Below are 20,735 nucleotides of genomic sequence, written 5' to 3' on the forward strand. Positions count from 1 at the left end.
TAGCATGCAAAGGCTTTTGGAGAATGTTTTTTAAATTATTTTATTTTCAAGGGCTGGTTCTCATTACAAAAATAAACCCCAAAAACAAATAGGTCAATGCACTTACAGTTTTGTTTCTTTTGGATGTTTTTAAGATTTTTTGAAAATAGAATTCTTATTCTCAGGAAATCTCTTGCTTCTTCCAACTGCTGTTTCTTCCTCTTGTCTGGCTCTTCCTAAAGAGCTGCCTAGAAAAAAGACGAACACCTATCTTAAAGGAGGATCACAGTATAGTTCAATGGTTTCTCCCTAAATTCTTACATATATATATATATTTATAGGAGTATGGGTTGAGGTGTCTGTGTGAGTGTTGCATTGCAGTATGCTTTAATGATTTCCCCAATCCTGCTTAGTTTCTGGCATTCCTGAGAGGTGCACTTGCACTGACACTAGCTGATGACATTTCCATCCTTTTCCGACTACTTGAAAATGTGCAACTTTCCATGCTTTCAACAAAGCCATCCTTCAGGCTCAACAAAATCCATACAGCTGTTCACAGACTGTCTCAAATATTTTTTTCTTTTTTTTTTTCATAGAAGTCATAACCTGTTTTGATCTGTATTGATTTAAGTTAAAGGATGAACTGCTTGTGTGATATTACAGAAACAATCTGGCTTGATTATAAAGCATGAGTACATACTAGGAGCAGACATGCAATCCTTCTTCAGTGGGTAAATGGATAGTAAAATGTCACAGGGCACTGTGAAGGGGAATTCATTAATCTTTGGAAAGGATAAAGCTTCTGTAACACCCAAAGTCTGTGAGGAAATGGCTCTGTTGGCTGCAGGGTTTGGATGTTGCTGGCTGACAGACAGGTCATGCAAAGCACTGAGAAAAATAGCACCTGGTGAACTCAGCTCTGCTCATCAGCACAGAAGCTCTGGGCTAGAGGGCAGGGCTCTCGTAAGAAACGTCAGACAGACAGGAGGGTTGTCAAAGGCAACCAGAGCTTGAGGTTTCTTAAGGCTGCAGGTCTGCCTGAGCCTCACCCCAGTGCAGTTTCTGAGCCTGCCTCCATGTGTATGTGAGGGAGGGATGCTGGGGGCAGGCTGTTTCAGAGGCTGAGAAACTGCTTGAGGTCAGTGTTGAGCACTCCGTGTAGCCACTGTGCAATGGGGAGGTTGAGGGTATTCAGCTTCATTGAGAATTTAGCTGTTTTTATATCAAATTGGTTTTGATTTTGAAATTGCTGGGATGCTCCAGCACTCAGAAGCTGAAGTATCATATTTCTGGTGATTGAAAGATAATGCTTGCAGCTCTGGGACCTCCAGCATAGGAAAGACTTGGACCTGCTAGAATGAGTCTAGAGAGTCCACAAAGATAATTAGAGTGCTGGAGCACCTCTTCTGTGCACATGGGCTGAGAGAGATGGGATTGTTCAACCTGGAGAAGAGAAGGCTCTGACCTTTGAGCACCTTCCAGTAGCTGGAAAGGGATTTTAAACAGCAGGTATTTAAAGAACAATGGGCAGTGGCTTCAAACTGAAAGGTGGCAGGTTTAGAATAGATATTAGGCAGAAAATCTTCATTGTGAGGGTGGTGAGGCACTGGGACAGGTTGACCAGAGAAGTTGTATGTGCCCTATCCTAGAATATTCAAGGTCAGGTTGGATGGGACTCTGAGTAGCCTGGACTAGTAGAGGGTGTTCTTGCCCCATAGTAAAGGCTTTGGAACTAGATGACCTTAAAGGCCCCTTCCAAACCAAACCATTCTGTGATCTGTGAAATTACATACTTTATAGATGCAGTATTTTCTACTTGAGAAATTTAACCTTGCAATATGAGCCTCTTTACAGTAATGGAAATTCATGGGATCTGCACTCCATAGTGGGATTGAAATCCATTTACGTTTACCTGAAGTGAATTATTTTATCTGTAGGTAGGTCTAGTAGCACATCCTCAAATAAATGCCCTTGGATAAACTAACTTTTCTCTTATGATGGTAGCAGTTTGATGCTTTACCACCATGTATTTCTTTCTGTCTGGAAGCAGCCCATGCCAGTGATCTAAAAGTAGGGACCTCTTACTCCTGTGGTGTTACACAAGTCTAAGTGATTTATTTTCTGTCCTGGTAATTCAATGCACTATCTATAACTGTTCTGCAAGCATATATGACTCCTTTGAACATTTCTTCTTACAATGGATATCCTGTATTGTTGAGGAACAAGGATAGCCTTTCTTTCTACTGCAGGCATCTAGTTTAAAGGCTAGGCTGATTATTCACTCTTTACTCTCCAGTCAGGCAGCAAAAGCAGTGTTTTCCTTGCCTCAGAAGCTGTTACAAAGTTGAATCTACTTAAGATTCCCAGGCAAAAGGTGTTTAAGAGACTAAGGCTTATTCCACAGCCTAGATCCATTGTAAAAAAAAAACCCTAAACCAACCAACCAAGCAAACAAAAAACCTGCAAAAAAGGTGAAATTCACTGCTGTTGCTTACAAATTTTAGATGGAATCCTAAAATATGTATTTTACTGATTCTTATGTGTAAAGGATATTGCTTTTTTGACAGTGCTTAGTTTTCCAGTTGGAATGAAGGGCTTCACATACGCCTTCTGTCTTCCTCCTCACTGTCATTACATCAGTGGGAACTTTGGAATGCTCTTGTCTTGGAGTGTTCTGTGAGGAGCAGAGTGACTGCTGGAGTTCCTGGAACATACCCAAACATCTTTAGTAACCTAGACACAATAGCTGGACTTAAATCTAGATCTAATCTTAAAAAAGGATCTTTTTGGAAAGGGAGAGAAGACCTAAAAAGTTAAGAGATTATATGCTGTAATTGTCCTCTGGAGGGATATAAGTATGGTGATTCATCTCAGAATGAAAACTCCTGTAAAAATTTGACACTTACTGTAGTTAAATTATTTGTGACTTTTATAGTTAAATTATTTTAGACTTTTTTTTCCTTCTGACAGTTATTTTTGTGTTGATTCTGGGGCCATTTCCTATGTATGACAGAGTGAAGGACACATTTCGACTGCCAGACATTTACAGAATTGACGGAAAGTGGCCAGGAAATGAAATGGTATGGATGGTACCTCAGCTGAGGCCAGGCTTTGATTTTCTGAGCCTTTTGTTTGTGACACATATTTCCTGGGTGTTGTGAAGCAGAATTTGTTTTCTGTTAAACACTTTGAACTTTGTCTCTATTCTACTTGCTTGGTTCTGTAATAATACAAGCTGGAGATGTTTTCAACAAAGTCATGAGGCTTTAAAGCTATGTCCACCAATGTGTTAGAAGGCACAGGGACATCTGCTTGTTGCCTAAAACTGCCAGTGCTAAGAGGGTGCCATCAGCTATATTTAAACACAAAATTTAGGGCTCAATCTGGCAGTGAAGTGTGGGAAGAGGGAAGACATGCAGCAGAGGGCAGACCCTATCTCAGCTTTGAGAACATAGAGAAATTAGAGCTGTTATGCTCACCTGTTCAGGCATTTAGATCTCCTTTTATAACCATCAGAGTTTAAAAGACCTCATTGGAGCAATAGCCTCAACAGAGGCGATGAATTTTCCCGTTGCATCCTGCACTGCCCAGGAGTGCTTGACCTTCCCAGTAGTAAGCACAGCTCTGTCCTGACTCCTGACTTTTGTGCCTTTGGTCAGAGCAAATTAACAAAAACCAAAAATAGATGAGATGCTGCCATCAGCCACAGGGAGCCTGAAGTATCCCAGTCCTTGTTCCCTTACATGCAAAACACATCTCAATGCAGTGTATGATGCATTTGCAAATTTGTTGCCTGATTTGTTCCTGCAGTCAAAGACAGAACATAGGCCAGTCAGTATTCCACTTGGGTGTTTGGTGTGTGAATTGTGGCTGTGTTTGGAGGCATTTTGGTTAGCCAGAAGCCTTCTGAGTTTGCCTCCTGTGTGTGTGGCTATGTACAAAACCAGTGAGGTGTAGCTGGATCGCCCTGTCAGTGTCTCAGTCTGTAGACACTATGCAGCACTTAGGTCCTGCAGGACCTCTGCAGTGCCTGGTATTATAAAAAGCTTCTGATCATTTAGTCCAAGCCTACAAGAGGAAGAACAACCTTTGTGTGGTGTATTAATGTGAGACTTGGGAAATACTAGTCTACATCTATGATCTGCAAAAAGACAGCTCTAGCAGCCTTTAAGAAATTATTTCTTTTCTTCTGTCTTTTGTTCCGTTTCCGTAAAATAGATATGGCATCATCATGCCAGGCTACAGCTTGGAGGATTAATGGTCTGTGTGTAGAGAAAGGATAATGTGGTCTGTTTGGAGTTTGATTTCATCTCTTTGGCAGGTATCACCACTGCCATCAAAACGTTTTCATGCAGTTCAGGAGGCTTCTTTGTGTCTCCTGAGGTACCCTTGCCATCATACTCCCCCTTCATTGGGGTTGAGTATGGCTTCACATCTGTGATGTGGTGATTGGTCAGTGAATTGCTGCATGAACCTGGCAGCAGAGCCCCTGCACTGCTCCCTCACCCTGCCTCCCGTTTGGGGTTGTGAGCCCAGCCCAGTCCTGGATGCGGCACTAATGGGGTAGTGCTCAGCCTCTGACATTGAAAAATAGAACTAACTATAAAGCCAACAGCAACAACAAATTTTTGGGTGTCTCAGCACTGCTTTGCTGTCGGTAGTTGCTGGCTGTAGGTTTGTCCTTGAACAGGTTTGAATGTGAAGAAGCCTCTCTGAGAAAAAGAACAGAATATTGTACTGAAGTGTGTAAATGCCTTGGAAAATCTCGGGCAATCGAGAGTGACTCATGGCTTTAGCACCAGTGCTGGAGATCATTTGGCAAGATGCAGTTTCAATAACCAATGCAGGCACAAGGACCAAGTGTTTTCAGAGCTGGATGTGATGCAGAGATGAGCCTAGATTCTCCCTGCCCCCAAGGTACAGACTGAAAGTATTCTCCTCTTTATCTAAATCGTCTCGGCTGCCTGATGACTGCTTCTTTGAAGCTCTGATATGGTAGATGTATCCAGCAAATTATGTATTTAAGAAGATAATCAAATGCAATATGATATGCCAAACATCTATTAAGACGGAAAAACTTCTGCCTTCCCTCTGGGGAATCCTCTTCTCTTGAGTTGGGCAAAGATGAGGTTTGTGTGCTGATTAGTTACAATATGTCCTGTGAAGTAATTTGATGCAGCTAACAGGGAGTTATGGCAGCATCCTGTGCTTCTGCTGAGTCCTTCTGGGTCTGCACATTAGAGCAGCAGCAGGCAGCCAGCTGTTCACAGCCAGCTCTGCACCCTTTAGCAGCAAACCTGGGCCTCTCATAGGGGAGAAATTCCAATAATAAAGTTGAAAGGATCTTCTTTTAATCACCCCTGCACCTGAGTGAGATTGGAAAGTTGGATGCAGATGCTATAAATTTTTTTATTTTAAAAAAAGCAAAGCAAGAAAAAACAGAAGATACTCTTGAGACACTGATTTTTAGCAACCAGTTCCAGTATGCTAGGGGTAGCTGGGCTGCAGAACAGGTGATGATACATAGTCATATTTAAGATAAATGCTAAAAAATTGCTTGACTTACTGAAGCAACAGCTTTTCAATTTATAGTATTGTGAGGATGGTGATTTTGAAGAGCAGCAGTTTGAATTTTAGCTGGTTTAATGCAAACTTATGTTCTAGAAATAATCCTCTTTATTAATAACCACATTTCCTAAGAAGTCATGTATGAAACAGCAAATGCTAAGTAAAAGGAATATTAAAGACAAAATCTGTTTCAAATGCCAGATCTGGCAAACTGTCCTGTTAGAGAAATATCTAATAGCAGCTGGATTGGGCTTTTTCTAACTGGGTAAGACAGATTATTTAAGGGAGGGGGGGAAAGTGAATTTGCAACTAAAATTGAAAAGATTCCTGAGCACCACTTGTTCAGAGAGTGTTTTCATTTAGTCCAACATCATGACTGAACCATACTTTATAGTTTGGGATTGCTGGGGAAGTTATTGTATCTGTGTGCATGGGAATGCCTGTTAGTAGCTGAGCTCATGTGCTGCCAAGGTCTGCACATCTATCTGCCTGCAGACCTCCCACCACCCTGCTCATCATCAGGCAGCTCCTGCTCCTCCCAGTCCTGTGTTCAGTAGTGTAGGACATTTCTGATAAATCTTCCCAATGGCCTTCTAGGATTTGAGAGGTCAAATATATTTATTTTAATTATTTTATTTTTCTTTTTTTTTTTTTTTTCCCAAACTCTTCTAAGAAGTTTCAGGCCTGGCACTATGTTAGAGATAAATGGGCTGCAGGTGAAATTGGTGACCTCCAGCACTCCCTACTGTCTGTGCATGAGAGGGGAGCCTGTGCATTAAACTTTGTGTGTTGGAAAAATATTTTTGTGCCCTGCCTCTTCTGCTTTTGGGCTTTGGGGAGCAGAGAGAGAGAGAAGAGGGCTGTTTGCAAGTATTTTAATTCTTGACCTCCTTTGGTGCAAGACCTGGCTTTGAGAGGGCAAGGGCAGGCAGTGTATTTACTGTTCTCAGACACTTTTTGGAGGCAGCAAGAGTCCTTGAGCACGTTGCCCTGCAGCAAGGACACCACACTTACCCTACATGTTGATGTGTCACCCTCTGCTTGTGGGGCTGGTGGTCATGAGGGCTCTCTGAGGATGGGGACAGGCACCCAGGGGAGGAGCACAGTGGAGCAACTCATCACCCACCACTGAGCTGGAGGACAGCTTTTCCACATAATGAAAGCATGCAGCATGTCAAGAGATGCTCCAGTACTGGCATCCTGCCAGCAGGACTCTTGTCCTGAGAGCTGGCATCAGATCCAACTTACAAGTGAGCAGGTTTTGGAGTTTAGGGAGATTAAATTATCTCTGCCAGCATTGCTATGCCCTCCTTGACAGCATTTTCTAGAGCCTTCTGTCACTGAAGAACAAAAGCTGGATCCAGCAGTTGCCCGGTGGTTCCATCCACTTCAGCCAAACAGGCATTTTGGGCTGGATGCCCCTACAGCACAATGAGAATAATGGAAATTATAGCTGATTTACTATGCAATGATGCTTCTGAGCCAAATGGTTTCCATCTGAATATGAAGCAAATTTGCCAGTGTGCTGGTGTAATGAGTGCACCCATCTCTTTGCCCCTTCTGTGCCTTTGCAGTCAAGTATTTGCTAGAAAGTGCATCCTCAGATAAAAATCATGAAGGGAAGGTTGGAAGTCACATCTTTAAAGTTTCTCTAGATTTTGCTTAGTATATAGTAGTAGCTCCAAGTGTTGGGAAATGGATACATTAAAAGCATGCAAACCTGCTTTGTGCAGAGTAGCCCAGGTGTGTGCATGTGCCATAAGCTTGCTTCAGCAGGGTCAGTGTGCAGTCCCCATGCCAGGAGTTGTAGGAATTGTGCTGTTTCATCTCAAGATAAAATGTCTTGTCCTGTGGACTTTTGAAAAACCTGCTGGCAGTGTGAAAGCACTGTAGCTTCTTTTTATGAATCTAGTGCCAAAATCTCAACAGTGAAGCCCCTGTGTGATCAGTAGCACAGAGCCAGATAAAGCCTGATATAAACCTGTGCTGTGGGCAGACTGGTAAAGATGCATGTTGGGAGAGTTCAGGGGCATTTGGGAGGACAGCAGGGGTGGAGGATGAGATGTATCTTTGACAAGCCTCTAAAATCTCTTAGTCCTTCCCAGCCCCTGGATTGTCTGTGTTTAGAATGACACAAGGATGGCTCGGGTCCACCTGCTCTGGAGTTGTGATTGCAGTAGGGAAGCACAGAAGTTAGGTGGCAAATTCAAACTGGTGAATGGGTTCCCATGAGAAATGGGGTTATTATGCAGTAAGGGAGATGGTCTTAAAAGCAGTTCATTTGATTAGGATGTCATTATGTGAAAAATTAAGAGCACTTTTCATTTCTGTGGGATGATGAAGCTGTTGCCAAAATCCAGCTTTCACTTGCTGGTGCTGATTATATAATGATGACTGCTTTGTGTTTCTGAGGATTGTAACCTCTTATTTGAAAACAACATCAGGAAGAGATTCTTCAGCATGGTTTGCTGTTTGTGCAAACACTTCTATTTTCTCTGAGCTCTCTGTTAGATTGTCCAGCTGTGTCTTTGTCAGGTGTGCACACATTGATCTAAGCATTGTTTACTCAGATTCAGAGGGATGCACTGGCCATATCTGCTGTTGTCTTTTCTTGAGTTTAGATCCATGACTAACATTATTTTGGATAACACCGTCTTTTTTGGATCTCAAAATAGCATTTTCCATTAAATTACTGTATATTAAATTAATATTGAAATACTCTGTGTAGTCTGGTAGTAGTCCTACATGTACTTAGCTGCTGAAGTGTCTGCTGCACTCTTCAGTTGCTAAGGAAATAGTTTCCTTTCCTCGATAAATGTTTTTAATGTCTCAGCCTATGCCTGTGGTATAGGATCACACATCTTTTCACCAGGACAAATTTAAGTGAATTTTGGGACTAGTAATTCTTGCAGACTAGATGTCTTACAAAGGCATAAGAGAAAGCAGAAAGGAGAGAAGAGCTGTCATGGAGACAGGAAGGGAGGGATTTCTGCCCTTCTTTGCTTAATTCTGAGCAATTAAACAAACTTGTACACTGTAGTCAAGTACAATCATTGTCATAACAGAAAAACTTCACAGCACCATTGCAATGTTTACTCTTAGGTAATGCTTTGCATTGGGAATCGGTCCCAGTTGGATCTCAAGTGCCTGAGGCCTTGATTGTGTCCCCCAAGTTGTATGAGAGACATGGAAAACATTTACTTCCTCTCCTCAAGCACAACTTTGCAATGTGATGGTGACAAAGCAGAATGTTGCAGCCCCTGCCATGGGTCTGTGGCAACATGAAACCCACCTGACTTCCAGCAGCTTCTCTAACCTCTCCATGGTTGCAGTCCTTCCCATTTTCAGGGAAGTGAGAGTATAGCGTGCTGCTCACAGACTTCATTTCTGAACAGGATGATGGTGTTTTACTTTCCTACACTTGGGATAAGAACCAGTTCATATAAAAGATGAGACTAGAAAATGGGTAACAAAACAAAATATGACAAGCTCCTTGAAAGATGCCTCTCTTCTTTTAAAAATAAGAAGATTATGCTATGTAAATGTGAACCATAAATGCACATGGAGAACTAAAGACCCTGTGATGCTGTGTGAGGAGGAGTTAAAATGAGATTACTAAATTTCACTCCTAATCTGAGATATGGCATTGGTGGTGTTTTCTCTTGGATACCAGTAAAACTCTGAAACCAAAATATATCATGTTGCAGTGATGCTTAGAGGTTAAGGCTTCATGTCCCAGTGCTATCAGTGGAAGAGAAGTAGTTTGCTCAAGGCCGAGTTCTGTGTCACCTCTCTCATCTCAGAACAGGAGATCAGGAAGAAAACTGATTTTATAATGCTCCTTAGGAGGAAAGAAGGAGATGTCACCTGAAGTATTTAAGTTTAGCCCAATGTGACATTAGAACATGGAAGAGGTAGAGACAGCAAAGCACAGTAGTTAAACAATCAGTATTTTATTGATCACTTAAAAGCATGTAACCATGTCAGCATACACTGTGATCTGCCTCAAGCTACAAAGCTGAACTCCTCAAACCTGCCTGCCTCTCAAATGAAAAAATTAAATGTTTTGCATTGTCTCAGTGAAGTGGAAAAATAGGAGAAGAGGAGAAAGCTGAAATGAAGAGCTTCTCTGTAAGATGAAATGAAGCATTTTAGTTTGGGGTAATGAAGGCTTAGTATTGCAGAGCAGAAGGAGGACATTATTTAATTATAAATCTGGGATAATTTTCATGTTCAGGAAGTTAATATTTCTCACTGATTTGAGAAGATGGAGAGAATTCCCAAATGCCTGCTATCCAGGAGGGGCTCTGGGATTAGGTATCATTGTCTCCCCAGCTGAGATTTTTCTGTTTTGAATCAGTGGTGAGGGCGTTTGCTGAAGCAGGAGTCAGAATGTAGGGATCTCACCTCCTGGTGAGGACCTGGAGAAGGAGCACCAGTCCTGTCACCTGCCTGAGGGAAGCTGAGGGACCTCAGTTCCAATTCACACTTTTAGAAGCAGAACTTCCTTCAGCCTGTCTTGGAGACACTGGCTAAGAATGTCTCTGCAGCGCTGAAGGCAGGATGTCCTGTTGTTGTGTGTGTTTCCAAAATGAAGCGCAGGGGAGCCTTGGAACAGCTTCTCCTGAGTTAACCTCAGCCCTCCTGGCCCGTGTCTCGCTTGCAGTGGGTGGGCATCTCATCAGTCACCTCGTCACAGGGCAAAGCTCTGGCAAGGGAGGGAAGGGAAAGGAGAGCTTCCCTCATGGCATCTCTCTGCACATGGGAGTTTGAACTGATTTTGTATCCCCATAATGTGGTGACAAGAGCTGTGCTTCTTAAAGGGGCATTCATATCCTTTTGGCAGAGGGGAAAAGGGAATTTGCTTTCTGCTGTCTATGAGTATTGTCAACTACTCATGGAAGAAAAAAAGGTAGGCAGAACCATGATCATGGTGTCCAAGAGTCAGATGCAAGCACAAACATTTTCTAAACAAAATCTGTTAACAAAACTGGTTGCAAATGCAGCCTGAACTATGATTGAAAAGGCATTTGGGGATGAATGAACCGCTGTGTATATGCCCATATCTGTATAAGGGGAAGAGGTGTGATACAAACCAAGGCTGGGTTAAAGCTGGAATTTAGACTCACATTTGATGGTCTCAGGGAGTCTGGAGTTTGTGGTTCCTACTGCTCCTGGTAAAAGGTGTGTAGAGGTTTTCAATATTTAAATCTAACTTTGTCATTCTTAAAATACAGATGATGATAAATATTTTAAAAATGAGGGTCACAGTCTGCTTGTGAAGAAACAATGCTCTCCTGCTGAATTATCCTGGTTTTCCTCTTCTAGAGCAGGTGTTTACTTCAGGAGAAATTTCTGAATGTTTAAGTTCAGCACATCTGAATTCACTTGACAAATTGTATAGAGGAACTTGTAGGGGTGAACTCTCACCAATTGTATCCGAAAGGGATGCACAAGTAACAGTTCAAACTGCTGATGAATACTTGTGTGGCAGACACGAGACACTGCAATATGTGCTGGGCCCACGATGTCTTCCCATGAAACAGGCCATTATGCTTCATTGGATAATGACATTTTGCTCTGTGCGTGTGTAAACTGAAAGTCCAGTAGAACCCTAAGCATTGGTGCCACATAAGTACTAAAAACAATGGCATTGGTCATATTGGAAGGATTAAGAAATTGCTGTAAAACTCTTGGAGATGTGTGAATGAAACACACTGATGAGACAGAAATCACCTACCTCTGCCAGTATTGGAATCTACATTCCGCATGGGACTTCAGTGTCTGCTTTCAAGAACTAAAATACCTGAAACAAAACCAAGAAATTCAGCTCTAAAGGATTCTCTGTGATGTTACTTGGAGGGATCAGTCAGACCTTGGCTATTTTAATTAGCTCAGCTGTGGATTTAGCAGATGGGAGACAGCTATCAGTTTTGACAACCAATAAGGAAGACAGAGCCATCACTTACCATCACCAGCTGCATCTGGACTGTGGGAAACTGACAAGAGATTGTTTCTAGGAACTGCAAGTTTAGAGGAGCTCTTGTAATGAAAAGGTCTGAAGCACCTCACTACAGTCAATTCTTGTCTTCCCTTCAAGGTTTTAAATTCCTGGCTGTTAGTTAGGGCTGAAAGGGTTTGACAGCTGCTCTGGGAAATGGTAAGCAATGCACTTTTTCTGTTGCTGATTCTCATTCAGTTGTAAGTAGTTTATTCCCTTCTCACATAACGTTATCCAAGCTCTTGAACAGGGAAAGGACAGACCAGTTGGGTGCCACTGGGTGCTTGACTGTGCAGCCATACCGGGCCACCTACTTGGGTAGAAGATTTATTCTCTTTCCATGCAGGGCTGCAGGTTAGTTTGCTTTTCTTCAATATTATAGCTGAACTTTAGACCTGTTAACTCAGAGAGAGAGAGAGAGACACATAAAGGAGAGTTTATGTTATCTTAGGCAACTTATGCAGCCAACATTCATCTGAGTGTAATTCTCAATTTATAATTTCAAGAGCTGCACAACCCTTGTGCATTGGGAACATGGAGCATTGTATTTGTGTGGATTGGTTTGTGAGTGGGCATTCAAAGGCAGCTGAATGACTCGTAAGCTCTCGGTAAGCTCTGATTAATTTGAATACATTTGAAAATACATTTGATTCCTCTCTTGGAAAGTAAAATACCTGTCAATCACTGTAAGCCTAATGACAGGAAAGCAGATAAGTAAGAGCAGAAGGAAAAACAAGTGAATGAAGACAGTAGCTAAGAGGAAATTATCTTAATGGCAAGCTAGTATTCAAAATGTAATCACAGAAAGCAAACTACACAGTTTAACTATTCCCTAAACACATCATTGCTGTTCTCAGCTCTACAACTCCTGCATCCATTTCAGATCTCAAGTGAAATTATGTCTGAGTTAGAGGTGGTGAAAAAAAAATCCCAAATCCTTGACTCTCGCAAATTGCCTGGTTTCTTCCAACTTAGTAAATGGCAGCAAGCCACAGGGAGCTTGGAGAAACAGACTCTGAGTCCTGAGAAGGCACGTTGTACAGATTATATGACGTTTTGTATAGCTGTAATTTAGGTGACAGAGAGGTAAGTTCCTGCTGTGCCTTGGGCTCTCCTTAAAGCAGTTTTCAGGCAGTGTTGTCTGCACAAGAATGCAGGTAGTATGTTGATCTGGAACAAAAGATGACACTACATGAATTGTTAGTGTGTCTGATATCTGCCCACAGCTAGAAAAACACCCCATGTGCTAAAAAAGAAAATTTTTAAAAAACCCCACCAAAACAATGCAAAAAAACCCTCCCAAACAAACACAAAAATAGTATTTTATAGGAATTGCTGCTGGAAACTGCTGACACTTGGTTGTCAAAGCTCATAAACATTCTTTTTTTCCTCATTTACTAGAAACAAGAAGGTCCAACAGAGCATTTCACATCTTGATGGACATAGTAGTTCTCAGGGGTATAACATTCCACCACTCAGATCTGGCATAATTTCCCTAAAGCTCTTGTTTGCACATTAGCTATTTGATTGTGACAGCTACTTTTCATCTCAGAATAATGAAGTTCTAGTAGATCTTAAGCAATATATGTATCTTGATATTTTCTTTTTCTCTGTTTCTCTTGCATTCTTTCTATATTAATTAAGGAGGTTGTTAAATGAGATACAATGTTCTGTCATTGTGTCTGTCCAAACCAGTGTGGTTTTTAGTTTTCAGCTGTGCACTTGTCTGAGTTTACTGTTGACAATGTTTTAAAGTCTGTTTTGGGGAAGAGATGTCTCTTAGTGCCTCAAAACCTGCTAGGAAGTCTGTTGCAGATCAGGCAAGGTTTTTTTATTATTTCCACTAATTGCTTTAGACATAATTCTGTTTAATTTTCAGTAGTATTTTTGTAAAAGCTTTTCCCTTTTCACTCAACACTAGCACAGCCTGTAAACATGAATTAGAATGAGAAGTTTGACATAGAGGAGTAGAGCCTTGAGTTGTGCAGAACTTCTAAATAAGTAATAGTGACACGATTAAACACTAATATCTGAGTTGGTATTTCTAGAATTTGTAATCAGGCTACAAAGCAGGCTGTCACAGAGAGCAGCTTCAGCACTGTTGAAGCCAACAGTGCTCCTGACAGTAACATTTAGCCTCAATGTTGTTCTGTAGAGACAGAAACCCTTGTTTCCTCTATTCACCTGGGTAGCCTGGATGCTCATGAAATGATGGAGTTGTGTCTCTTCCAAGCACTTGTCTATTAGTGAAGTGCACAGAAGTCTGTTTTTTGGAAAGTAAGTGAGTACTGTTCTATCTCAAGGGCAGGGTGATGACACCCTACAGCATAAAAGGCTGTGCCCATCCACATGTTGGGCTCTTGGGCTTTGTGTCTCCTGAGGTTTGCTGACACCAGTGCTCCTGGTGCCAGCACTCCTTTACAGCCCCACTGCCAGGACCTTCCAAATCTTAGTTTGCTTTGAATTTTCAGATAATTCATCAAAACTAGAAATATTTGTGAGTGCCCAGAAGGGATGTCGCCTTAACTGGAGAGACACTTGTTCCTTTTCAGAAGCAGAACTGAAATGCTGCTGTTATAGACAGTAAAACTAGAAGGAATTTAAGGACTTCTGCAACATTATTGCACATTCTCTTGACCTTATGTTTAATGAGAAGGTAGGACCAGTGATCCCCTCCTGTCGTGGTTTTAAAGCATTAGCTAAAAAATCAGTAGAAAACTTACTAATTTCTTGCTGTGAGATATGGATTAGAAGAAGAGCAAAATAGGCTTAGAACCTAAAAGGAATAAAGAAAGTTTATTAACAAAACTACAAGAATAAGAAACCAGAATAAAACCTCCAGAAACCCTTTTTCCCCACTACCCAACTATTCCCCTTGTTCACATGACAACATAAAGACCAAAAAAAACCTGGTTATTAAAACAGTCCCAACTTTGCTATAGTCCTTTCATCAGTCTTTGTAGAGAAAAATAAGTTCTCTTTTGTCAGTCTATGGAGTTTTTCACAAGAAAACCATTTTCTCATGGCTTTCTATTTCTCTGATGCCAGCCACCTGGAAAACTCTGCTATCAGTCCTTTCCTCCCATTTCACATCACTCTGAGGTGTGTTCCTGGGTCATGATTCAAGGGGTGTCATTTTAAGGATGAGTTATTCAAAGGCAAAAGTTCTCTTCATCTGTCTCTGTGAGCATCTCTGGAAACAGAAGTTTTCTCTTTGCCTCTTAAGGGCCACAAATCTTCAGCAACTATTACTTCTCTTTTTCTGTTCCAGCATCTCATAGGATCACAACTACTTCACCATTTGCTTAAATCCACACTTTGAAATACTCTATTCCTCCCAAAATGTCATGAATTAAAGGAGATTTTTCAGAACACTATTGTCCATCTCCATAGTTTTAGTAAAAGAATACTTCAGCTTATTAAAGCATCTCCTTATTTCTCTCCCCATCTGAAGCTTAATTCCTTTATTCACTGTCTTTGATAGTTTATGTTGTCTCTTTATATGTTGATCACTCTCTCTCTTCCCCTTTCTCTGGAAAAAAAAGGATTAATCTGCAAGTCTCATCTGGGTAGTGAAAGAGTTAAAATCTTGCCCAGGCCTTGTGGATGGTTCTGTGATCTCTGCCAGGGCAGCAGCTGGAGCTGTCTATGATGGAAGATTTTTTTTCACGGCTGCTCTGGAGGAGTGTGGCTACTATTTCAGCACGCCTCAGGCCAATGGCTTTCCCTCTCCTTACTCGGCAGTCTCTGGTGAAACCCAGCAGTGGCAGAAAAACTGCAGCCGAGCCAGGGACTGGCAGTACAAGGCCCAGCGAGCCCTCCTAGAAGGGGCTTCTGTCACTTCACAGTCTCCATCCTCCCTGGGACCTGCAGAGCTCCGGCCAGCCCTGCTCCCCCTGCGGCCTTGTCTGGTCTGGGGGGGATGAGGCTGAACCGGAGCCCTGTTACCTCTTCAAAAACTGGAAACCAAAGAGAGCACGAAATTCCCGGGCTTAAGTCTTAAGGTGGTGTTCACAGGTTCATCTCACTTTTCAATGGTCAAAACTACTGTCAATTCTCAGAAGTGGCCAGTTATTGGCCAGGAGAAAAACTCCCATCAGCCTCCAGCAGCTTTAACTTCCTTAGGTGTTTCTCTTTGTTCCTTAAATGTCAATCCATCACATCCCTTTCTGACAAGACAACCCATATAACTGCAAAAGACACAGGCTCCTTTTGCCCTGACACCTGCTAATATACTGCTACAGGGATTCCTCATCATCACGCTGCTGATCACATGCAGCTTTGGCTTCTTTAACATCAGCGTCAAAAGCATTTTTCTTGTTAGCCTTCTGTCTCTCTTCATTTTTTCTCCCCTTTTGCTTCTTAAAAAAATTAAATAAAAAAGGGAAGAAAGATTGGATCCAATTTTCATCAGACTAACATCAGCCTGAAGATATTTTCATCAGTTCTTGGCAGATCCTAGACAGACTGTGTAATAATGAATGCCTTTTCATGATTGTTTTCCTCACGCTTAAGTTCATTTTCTGTGAGCACTGTATGAAGTAATTTTAAGCTTTTAATTGTTTATGATATTTGGCACTTCCAGACTCTGGGAATGTTTCTGTATCTGTGAAAGAGAATTATTAAGCACCAGAGAAAAATACTGTGCTACTTGCTGTTATGCTGAAGAAGACCTGCCAAATCTTGCAGTATTTGTGCATGCTATAGAGGTGGAAAGAAGGGACGCTTGTGGAGCTAATAATAGCAGCAGCTTTGTGGCTAGAAGCCTCATAATTGTAACTCCATGATTCAAAACATGATGAAATCCATACTCCTAGCTATTCCTGTGGGTCTTGGATCAGTCCTTAAAAATTGGAGTTGAAAAAAACTTGGATGTTTTTGCACAGGATGAAAAGATCCTTTCATTGCAGGTGCAGGCAGGTCTCTTTCAGCATTTGTCATGGTAAGGTTTTCAATGTATTCACAATATGTCTAAATGTAGCATCCCCATATCTTTTAGTCTGTGTCATGCAGTGCTGGCATTCAAGTTTGAAATCTGGTTGCTAGTACATCATTCCTGCCTTGCCCTTCTATTGATTATCTTTCTGGGAGTGTGGGGAGAGGCCAAGAACATGACTTGCCATGACTTGGCAGGCAGCACTGTTCTGGTGGAGTTTGTGAACAACCAACAGTGGGCTGTTCATGACAAGAACAACTACAGACACTGGACAAAATAGTAGAGCACCTCTCCCATGTAGAAAGGCTGAGAGAAGTAGAATTGTTCAGCCTGAAGAAGAGAAGATTTGGGGTAGCCTCATTGTGGCCTTCCAGTACTTGAAGGGAGCCTACAAGAATGATGGAGACAGACTTCTTACAAGAGCATGTAGTGGCAGGACAAGGGGAATGGATTGAAACTGAAAGAGAGTCAGATAGATTAGAAGATAATAGGAAAAAATTCTTCAATGTGAGGCTTGCCAGAGAAGTTGTGGATACCCCATTCTTGGAAGCATTTAAGGGCAGGTTGGATTGAGCTCTTAGCAACCTGGTCTAGTGGAAGGTGTCTCTGCCCATGGCAGAGAGGTTGGAACTAGATGGCCTTTAAGGTCCCTTCCAACCCAAACCATTCTATAATTCTATGGTTCTATTATTCTATGAAACTTAGCCTTGAATCAAAAATTGAAGCAATGTTTCATCACGATATCATGATGGATTCTTTATTGCCATCAAACTGGGTGTTTTTCTAAAAGATGCAATCTAGTGGTAACAAAATTCCTGCCAGGGAATACCCCTGCAGAGCAACCCTGTGGCCTGCCTTATGCCTGGAGGTCACATTGCCATCTGTTCTCCTGGTCTTATCATAATGAAATTATGAAAGTAATATTCACAAATAATGTCCATGCTCTGTTATTTAAATGATGCTTGAGTTTCAGTGCTGAGCACAGTAAAATCCTTGTAACAGTTGCTGGGCACTCCACATTTGACAACCAAGTATTCACTTATGTCTACTTCATTTTTTTAATACTTTGACCTTAATCTGTAAAAACACTGACTCCAGAAATACAACTTGAAAATTCTACGATGATTCAAAAGAGGCAGAGTTTTTACCCAAAGTCACTTAAGACTATGTCTTCATAACTAGATAATACTGAGGAAAGGGAAAAGTGCTTGGTGCAACCCCGTCTTTCTTGGACAGGACTTGTGCACAGGCAGGAATGTCGTCACAGACAGTGTTCTGTCTTAGGTCTGTGGGGACATCAGAGAGCAGGAGTGTAGCAGTACATGTCAGTGCATTTCTCCACTTGTCTCTGAGTGCATTTTACAAAAAATAAAATTGTTATCAAGTCATCATCACTGCATGCCTTGGTTAAATGTTTATACAGTTGCAAGAATCTGTGCCTAACAGGGCTATTTTTCAAGGTTTTGGCAAATCTAGGCTGATACCTTCACAATACTCCAACTTCTGGCAGATTGGGTAGCTTCCCTGTGGAGGTACAAGATTCAGCACCTTTTTAATAAAAGCAGAATTATGAAATGAGATTTGAGATTGGATGTGTGAAATATCCAGCTTTAGGCCTGGTGTTTAAATTTCACCTTATTTCATCTCAATTTAGGTTCTTCATCCATCTTTCGGTTTTGACATCTTTTGGTTTTGACATACTGTTAAAATGCTCACACTAGGTTTTTTTTCTGTGGGACCTGTGTGCTTAGGTCTTGAAGAGTGCAATATTATGGAGAACTGCATAACTTGTGAAATCCTCTGTGTTTGAGCAGTGTATAGGAGATTTTGAGGGTATAAAGCTCTGTCACTTCCCAGACAGACATGAATGCTTGGAGAAAGAGATAAAGAGGAATTGTTCTAAAAGCTGTCTTGGGATCTTTGCCACAGTATTTTAGGTTTTAACTTGGATTAAGGTCCATATTTGTAGCCCTATCAAATTCTATATGAAAATGTCTGAGTAGTTCCAGACTTCTCTTCCTTACAACAAATGAAATCTATTTTCTTTTCCTTAGTACTCTTACTGTTTGTGAGAGCAGGTATACATCCATCGGCATACCAACCAGATTTTCTGAATAACTTGGCTGCTGCTGAAGATAAACCACTTAAAAACTGTGTTTTCCTTAGAATTTGTAAGAAAAGAGTAAAATTTAAAGTTATGTGTATTTTTATTTATAAGGACTTGCATTTAATTAAAAAAAAAAGGCAGAAGAAATCCAAAATGGAATTAATTAAAGTATTTTAAATTACTGCTGCGTTTTGCGTAGCTGTAATATTTTTGCTTACTACATAAATGTGGAGCTCTCTGGAGGAAATATGGTGCTGGGGAACTTTCAAGAAAGGACACAAATGACAGCTTTGCCTGAGCTTCCCGAAGAGAAGTTGCCCTCTGGCAGCTGTTTCTCCAGTGTCTCATGAGTCAGTTAAAAGGAGCCAACCCAAGAGTTGGAGGGATGTTCCCTAGCAAATGTGTGTATGTTTGGCTTGCACCACATGAGCACACCATGTCACATAAATGCATATCTGTAGAAGATGCCAAGCAAGGTGGGAGACCCTAGGGTTGCATTTCTGCATTCATGCAGTGGCTGCTGGCCTGGTGTACTTCCCTTGGAACTGGTGTAAGGCCTTGTGGAAAATGGAAGTTAGGGGTCTCGTTAGCATGGTAGCAGTACCCATGGCAAGTACCCAGTGTTTATAAATCTCCTACATACATTCCTGTTCCTGCTGCAGTCTGATTTCCCAAAGGCAAAGCAGTGAAGGTGTGTTCAGGGCTCTCAGTCTGACCACCACACAGTGGGAAGGCTGATGGCAGATCCTCCATGGCCAAGTGTGCCTGGCATCCACAGGGAGGGCTCACCTAGGCAGTGCCATGGACAGCAGTGGGGGCTTGTGGGTGGATAAGTGCTGCCAACAGCTGGTCCATCCAGTGCTCACCTTTCTGCATTTGTTGGTAGATTTATTGTGTCCATCACCATGGAGATCATGCTACTGAGTGCTTGATATGCAGTGACTAGGGCAAATATGGATTGGGCCTGGCTGTTAATACAGGATTGATTGCTTGAGACTTGCTCATTTGGTCTCTCCTGCATGGTGCAGTAGCAGAGACAGCTTCTGTCACATAACTTACCCATTTATGTTGCAAAAATCAGCCATTAAATAGCGAGAGGTGCTCCAGTTCTTTCCAGACAAGTGCTGATTGGGCTGTGTGGAGGAGGGGTTGACCCATACATTGACTCTGCAAAGCATCCTGGCCTCTGGGTCTGAAAAGACTTTTCTGATGATTCCTGTGAGTGTGACCACTGCACCAGCCAGTCAGACATCCCTTCTGAGCATTTAAGGCAAGTCTTGTTCCATAGGTCAGACCAAGACAACATGCACAAATGTACAAAGTGAGCCCTGTTAGCTACATCTGGCACAGATGTGGATGTCCACACCTAACACACAAACTCCAGGAGAGGGAAGGCTTGGAGACACAGAATTTTGCAGGGACCAATTGACTTGTCTTGGTCAGGTAGCTGCCTTGGTTTGCTGGGGGACTTTGTGCCCCCAGAACCAGCCTTAGGATTTTGCTGGAGTGACCCCCTGAGACCCTGCTTGGCATCACCTGGCTCCAGCAGAGTGAGCAGGGCAGTTGCCCTAACATTGGGCTGACACTCATCCCTCAGGTAAAGTGGGAAACTGCCAGTATGTGGGAAGCCATTAGCCTGCAGGACTGCATTGAATTCCCTTCTGTGAGTGCTATTCTTTCACTTGTAAGGATTACACTGCTTTGTCCACTTTCTACTGAGCTCATTGCATAGTGAGTTTCCTGGAGGGAAGAAAAAAAAGACTGTCAAGTACCCTGTTTTCTTATTCTTATCTCATATTTAGTTTCCTAATTGCAGCTTGGAAATAAAATATCCTTCCTGCTAATTTTATTCTTTTGTATTTAGGAAATGCTGCCAAGTCTGACAACTTCTTCCTTCCAAAGACGCACTGTTAAGATGTTTTTTTCCCTGCTCACAATGACAAAACTGTCAAGAAGCATTGGAGTCTGGAAAAACATTCATTTTGTGTGTGCCAGTGAAGAAGTACTTATTAACTTTAGTTTAATTTAAATTTGTGTGCAACAAAGGGATGGGTTTATTTACACACTTTCTCATAATGATTTGAATCTCAAAGTGATTTCGGAATTGAAGTGTAAGGTCTTTGAGTGGATTTTCCCAAAAGCAG

General features: G+C 41.8%; 1 protein-coding gene and 1 long non-coding RNA gene across 2 annotated transcripts in view; one reads left to right on the forward strand and one right to left on the reverse strand.

Moving 5' to 3' along the window:
• KCNH1 (potassium voltage-gated channel subfamily H member 1) overlaps window positions 1–20,735 on the forward strand; it is a 168,377-nt gene that overhangs the window by 139,423 nt on the left and 8,219 nt on the right. The window lies entirely within an intron of this gene.
• Window positions 113–12,776, reverse strand: LOC109022562. Its single transcript, XR_002001532.2, has 3 exons — window positions 11,517–12,776; window positions 11,288–11,353; window positions 113–227 (listed from the first exon to the last, which is right to left on the reverse strand). It is a non-coding gene; the product is annotated as an uncharacterized LOC109022562 (long non-coding RNA).

The sequence above is a fragment of the Parus major genome, chromosome 3 (genome assembly GCF_001522545.3).
Source record: "Parus major isolate Abel chromosome 3, Parus_major1.1, whole genome shotgun sequence".
NCBI lineage: Eukaryota > Metazoa > Chordata > Aves > Passeriformes > Paridae > Parus > Parus major.